The 6481-nt window shown below is 41.5% G+C and overlaps 1 pseudogene; it reads left to right on the forward strand.

Moving 5' to 3' along the window:
- The first annotated feature begins 977 nt into the window (after nucleotides 1-977).
- Nucleotides 978-1145, forward strand: LOC111558625 (annotated as a pseudogene).
- Nucleotides 1146-6481: the final 5336 nt, after the last annotated feature.

Consider the following 6481-nt stretch of genomic DNA (forward strand, 5'->3'; position numbering starts at 1 on the left):
ACCATGGAAGGAGGTAGGGCAGCCTTCTCCCATTGAGGGCAGTGATGTTTCTGGTCTAGATCTTTATGTCCTCAGGGCCCTCAGTGCTCAGCTGCACACAAAATACAGTTTTTTATATGCTCTGTTTATCTTGTGATCCATACTAATCTCTCCATGCTCTAGTGACTTACCTCTTACAGGATTTGGGGACCACACAGGCCAGTAAGTTCTTTCCCTTTATAACCTGCCATCCAAAGACATTTTTGATGCTCAGACAATTCCCTGCTGTTTACAACATCAGAGGTGTCCTCCAAATAATTTTCCCCTCTTAACTTCAATAGTACCATTTCTACTTTTCATCTGACTTGGTAGCTAATAAATTGGGACAGGAGAGAGAGAGAGAGAGGGAGAGAGAGAAAACCTCCTTTATTTTCATCTATTTTATTTTTTGTTTTTCAGGGGTTATTTGCTAAAATATGGTCTTCAATACGTTCTTACTTTCATATTTTCATATTTTTTTACATTTTGTGAATTTCTTTCATCACTTATTTCTATTTTGAAAGTGAATCTATAATTCCATAGAAAACATTATTGAAAAGTATTTTAATTCTTTGACAGCTTCCTTCTCTCATTAAACTTAGTCACCTTGATTTATAAACTCTTGAGAGAATATACATGTTTCTCAAAAAATAGGTATATTCTGCATTAAAAAACACAGTGGAACCCACAAGAAGTTTTATGTTTTCATGGACTTGAGTGTACAATGATTTGATCATTTCCCCAAGTCATGGGACATGTATATTAGTAAAGACAGATTTAGCATCAGCAAGAGAAAGCCCTTCTCGAACTGGCTTAACAATGAGGAACTTCATTGTCCCATGTAACAGGAAGCTGAGGACTAGCACAGGATCCAGGGAAGGACGAGGGGCTCCTGCTTACCTTGAGTGCTTTCTACTGGATCTGCCTTCATCTGTGTTGGCTTCATTCTTAGGTTGTGAAGCTTTGCACCGTGGCAGTATCGTAGCCAATGAGGTTGATCCGAGGCGCGATTATTGCTAATTGAAAACATTCTTAGGTTGTGAGCAAGATGCCTGCAGCAGCTCCCGATATGGCAGTGTCCAGGGGACCAAGAAAGGGCTGTCTCGCTTTGTGCCTCCTTCTTAGGACCAAGAAGCACTTTCCCAAAAGCCCTCAGTTTTTCCTTCACTGGAATTGACTAGGGCAGGATCACATGACCATCCCTGACCCAGTGATTGGTAAAGGGAATTTGTATGGCGTGATTGAGTAAGGCTAATCGTTTTGGGGGCCCTGACCCTGCTTCCAGATTCCTCATTTCACTTATCCTCAGTCAGGCTAATCGTTTGGGGTGGCCACGTACCTCTGAAGACACACCCAAATTTCAGTGTCACATGGTGTTCTAAGATTCATTTCATTTCATGCTCTAATGTCAGGTTGGTTAAAGGTTCAATGGCATTATTAGGCAGCTCACACTAATACCCAGCAAAGTTCAGGCTGGTAGGAGGGGAGATGGAACTTCTTTGGGATACTATCAACTCTTAGGGTTACTTTGCCAGACACATTTAGTAATGGATGCCCACTATCCAGAGAAGCAAGTGATCCAGGGATGATAGCAATCCTCCTTTACATTTAATTTGGTGTGAGTCAGAGAACATAAAGCAGTCTTCTGGATTATTCATACGAAACTCTATTAGGACCTAACTACTACAAGGTAATTATTTACAAAAGAGTCTCTCTGTGCAAGGCCAAATTAAAAAAAAAATGGACAGTTCTTTTTTTCTCACGAAACCAGTTCCTTCTCAATCCTTCTCATTCCTGTCCACTTATATGCCTGAGCCACAGACATGGCCATCACCCTTGATTCTCCCCCATTCCTCATCCTGCTGTTCTAATTCATCAGTGAGATCACACATTCTATTTGCAAATGAAGCAGAATTCCTCCACTTCTTTTCAACTGCGTTCTACCTTCCTCGTATTAGCTCTGTGGAGTGGGCAGTGGGATGGGCTGCCTGATGATCTCAGTGCACACCCTGGCTCCATCTGTGCTACTGTTCAACCCTCCATTCCTAAAACAGCCTCCAGTGGGACCTTAACACATGTAAATTGCACATCGCTTCTTAAAAACCTTTTAATGACTTCGCGCTGCATTAAGAATAACATGCACTCTCTTGGCCATGGCTGGCAATGTTCTGCAGGTCGTGACTCTGTGTACCTCTGCAGTCTCATCTGGTGCCATGTTGCCTTCACTCCAGCCACACTGGGCTGCTTCTGTGGCTTGAACAGAGTTAAATTGTTTCCATCGTGGGGTCTTCACTTATACCGTTCCCTCCACCTTGACCATCGTTTCCTCTGTTCCGCTTACAGCAGCCTCCTGGGCTGGTCTCCTCCTAGTCATTGCTTTTTCATAGTGGCTTTCTCTTCTCACCTTGTTTACACAGAACTGCTCCTTTGGAGGAACAGAGAGGTTGTAATTTTAACCTATTCTTTGCCCACATATGCCTTTCCTCAGTTTGTAATCATGTGCCTTTTTGTTTCCCTATTTGTTATCCTTATCCCTCTTTAGACCTGAAGCTCCATGAAGGCGGAGGCTATGTTGATCCCATTCGGAACTCTACACCATTCTCAAGAGCAGGGCCTGGGTCCCAGCAGGTATACTCTATGGATAGGAGCGCCATGAACAAATCCCCTGTAAAGCGGTGATTCCCTTGAGTAGAGGCGGTATCCCTGCATTCCTGGCTGCATCTACACCACATACTATGTCCTCAGTACCTGTTAATTGTTAAACAAATGGATATCTCTTATCAGAATAAAAGTTAGCGTTTGGCTCTAGATTCATGAAACATAAGAATGGATTTCTCATTATTTGAAGAAATTCAATTGTATCATTAGCAAACATTCAGCAGAGCTTGTGATATTTTCAGGTAAGTTTAGTACAACTCTGGCAAAATAGTGCAACACTATTTCTTTAATGAGGAAAGAGAACACTTGAAGAGTTAGGAAGTCAGAAGAAAATAACCACAAAGAGAGTGGGAGAATCACTTCATCTAAATTTAACTTGATGTATGAAATATCCTAATAGATTCATGAAAGGTTAAAAGCAACTAGAGATAAACCTCTGGTGAATATAACCAAAGATAGGCCTTGTCTTTTTTAGGGTCCCATTTTGGACTGCTTCACGGCTAGTGAACCTGTTTATCCATGCTGATACATGCTAACACTTACATCGTATTTACCATATGTCAAGCACTATCTTAGTACATTAACTCATTTAAGACTTCTACAGTCCTGGGGCGCCTGGGTGGTGCAGTCGGTTAAGCGTCCGACTTCAGCCAGGTCACGATCTCGCGGTCCGTGAGTTCGAGCCCTGCGTCGGGCTCTGGGCTGATGGCTCAGATCCTGGAGCCTGTTTCCGATTCTGTGTCTCCCTCTCTCTCTGCCCCTCCCCCGTTCATGCTCTGTCTCTCTCTGTCCCAAAAATAAATAAAAACGTTGAAAAAAAATTAAAAAAAAAAGTCTTCTACAGTCCTATCAGAGAGGTTCTATTATTATGCCTATTTTATTGACGCATAGAGAGATCAAGTGACTAACCACAGATAACATAGCTAGCAAGTGGATTTCAAACACTGGCCTATAATTTTTGTAGAGCAGAAGACTCCCTTAGATCACCACAACCCAAGAAGCTAAATAAGAGTATGAAGGAGAGTTTATAAATGTTAATGATGACTGCCTTTTCTATGGTCCTTGTTCACTGGGTCTCACAGAAAGGAGCACTGTCAACAATTTAAAAATAAGTTTAGTCATGCGCAAAGTAATGTAAACACATGAGTGTACAAAACATAAAATGAAATGATGGTTTGCACAGTTCCTTAGAATAGAATCCTAGTAGTACTATTTGACTGCTGGTCACTAATTGATTAATAAAGTAGGGAGAGATGAAGAGACAGGAGCCTTCAGGGGAGCTGGCCCAAACTGAGGCCAGCTACGCCTGCTCTGCTTAGCTCTGTGACCTTCACTGCCTTGGATATCAGATTCCTCAGCAAATTAGGGCACCAGGTTGGATGACCTCTAAGTCTGGCCAACTATAGCCTTGAATGACTCTATACAAAGGTACCAGTGTGTTAATAGAAGAAAAAAAGTTGTATTAACTCTCCTTTTATTGTAGACTGAAGTTTTCAGGAAGCCATCTTAATTCTATCAGTTCTAGCTCTGTAATGTTTCTTGCCTAGACAGTCATCTTTAGTCTTAATTTCCCCTGAACCCACTTTTTACACTGTCCCCAGAGAGGCTTTTTGGAAATAAAATACTTGGCCTCATCATTCCCCTGCTTAAAAATCTTTAGTAGCTTCCCTCTTCCCAATACAAGATGTTCATGATGAGATAGGAGGAGGTGTTCCTACCTTAAACCCTGTACTCTTGTGCACCAAGCCATATGCATCCTTGGAGTGTTCCAGACGATTTCATATCCTCATGCATTTTCTCTGGTTGTTCCTTCTGCCCTGAATGCTACCCCTCTATGCCCCTTGGTTGTATGGTGAAGATTTTCAACACTTAGGAAAATGTCAGTTCCCCTATGAGACTTTCCTGTCTGGATCTCTCGTGTAACAGGTTTCCTTTCTACCTTACCACAGATAGAATGGACTATTCCTTCTTTGGGGTCTCCACTGCCCCCAGACCCTAATTGTCTATTTGAGACACTTCAATACTTGTCTGTTGAGTCCTTCTAACATTGCTGACCGTACAGAACAATGTTACATCCACTTTTTGTTGTGTTTAGCATGGTGCCTGATAACATGGTAATAGCTGATTAATTATAAACGGATGAATAAAAGCATGAATAGAGTGAATGAGTAAACATCAATTGTCTAAAAAGTCTATCTTGCTTTTAAATTTTAAAGGCTTTGGCTGAATGCATTCCGAGATGGAGACAGATAAGAAAAAAATGTGAGTAAACAGTGGAAAAATTTTGTAGGGAGGAGGTCTTTCATCGCATCGTCCATATTGTTTTCGGCTGCTTCTGCTACTATTATTCTTCTGGCTCTTGTAAATAAAAATTTTAGAATTTTCTGGTGCCTGATATGGCATAAAGGCTCCAATATGTCTTTTGAAAATATTCTTATTTCATTTGGACAGAGAACCTGAAATGCTGGATAAGAGGGCATATGCTACATTGGGAATTAACTGGAGAGAATAGTGGCTCAGAATTCAATAATTATTTTAGGCTGCCTTTTCAACTTCAAGAAACCCAGACACTTATATGATTTTGCAATATTGCGGCAAATGGACCAGAGCACAGATTCCAATATGTGAAAGATAGATTTTACACACATGCTTACATTTCTGATTAATTTATTCATTATTCAACTGACATTCATTGAACATCTTCTTCTGCCAAGCACTACACTAGATGCTTTGGATTAAAAAAGTGGATCAGAGGATAGCACTTTGATTATTCTGGACGAAGTCCTTGATGCTTGGAGAGGCATTATATTCAACGCTGGGCCCATGATTGCCCCTACCTACGCTCCCAGGAATCCCATTTCCTGTGGGACGTCTTGCTGGCTTTATCCCATTTACACAGCCCTCTGCTAATTCCTCAAATACCCCAAAATGCTCCCACACTTGGGCCTCAAAAAGGTCTGTTCCCTGCTTGTATCCTTCTTATCAGAGAACTCCACTCCTCTTTTAGGACTTAGTGTAGATGTCAGTTCCTTAGAGAAGCTTTTCCTGATCCCAGGATCAGCTCAGCCCTTCAGACTGTAGACACAAACCTTATTACAACCACGATTAGTTAATAATGCATGTAGTTGTTTAGCATCTGGTTTCCTGTCGGAATAGGAAGTATAGGAGGGGACCATCTGTGTGTCCCTTTTCCCTCATGTACTGCCAGAGTTCGGCACTGTGCTGGTATACTGGAATACACATTGATGCAAACAGTGGCCTTTGATAACCGTTTGCTGAATGAGTAAATGAAATAATAATGGTAGAATTACTAGCATGGACCACTTCCACCCTGCCAGCTCACAGCTTGAACCCTGCTGTCCCTTTTTCATATAGAAATGCTTGGTGATGTAAGGACACCCACTCCGAGAGGCTCTCAGAGAACAATTCCTTGTCTTAAAGAGCCTTGCTACATATTTGAGCTTAGTGATAAGGCCCTGTGGCTGCTGGCAATACTCTGGCTCTCTCTGTCTGTGCTAGGTCCTTCTCCGATGAAAGGAATGGAGAGGAGGGAGTAATTGATCACCCTGCCCAATCCAACATAATCTTAGAAGCATAGGAAAAGATCAGCTTTTAGTATAACAATAACAATCTCTTTCCCTGCATGGAAGATAGAATTGAGTTACTCATTTGTGGTTAAAACAGGACTTGTAAAATAACCAATCTAGCAAAGGCAGTGAGAATCAGAAGCAGAAACCAAAACATGTAACAATTTATTTTAGAAAAATGTCCTACAAAGCAATCTCACAGTCGAAACTCGAAAGGC

The sequence above is a fragment of the Felis catus genome, chromosome F2 (genome assembly GCF_018350175.1).
Source record: "Felis catus isolate Fca126 chromosome F2, F.catus_Fca126_mat1.0, whole genome shotgun sequence".
Taxonomy (NCBI): Eukaryota; Metazoa; Chordata; class Mammalia; order Carnivora; family Felidae; genus Felis; species Felis catus.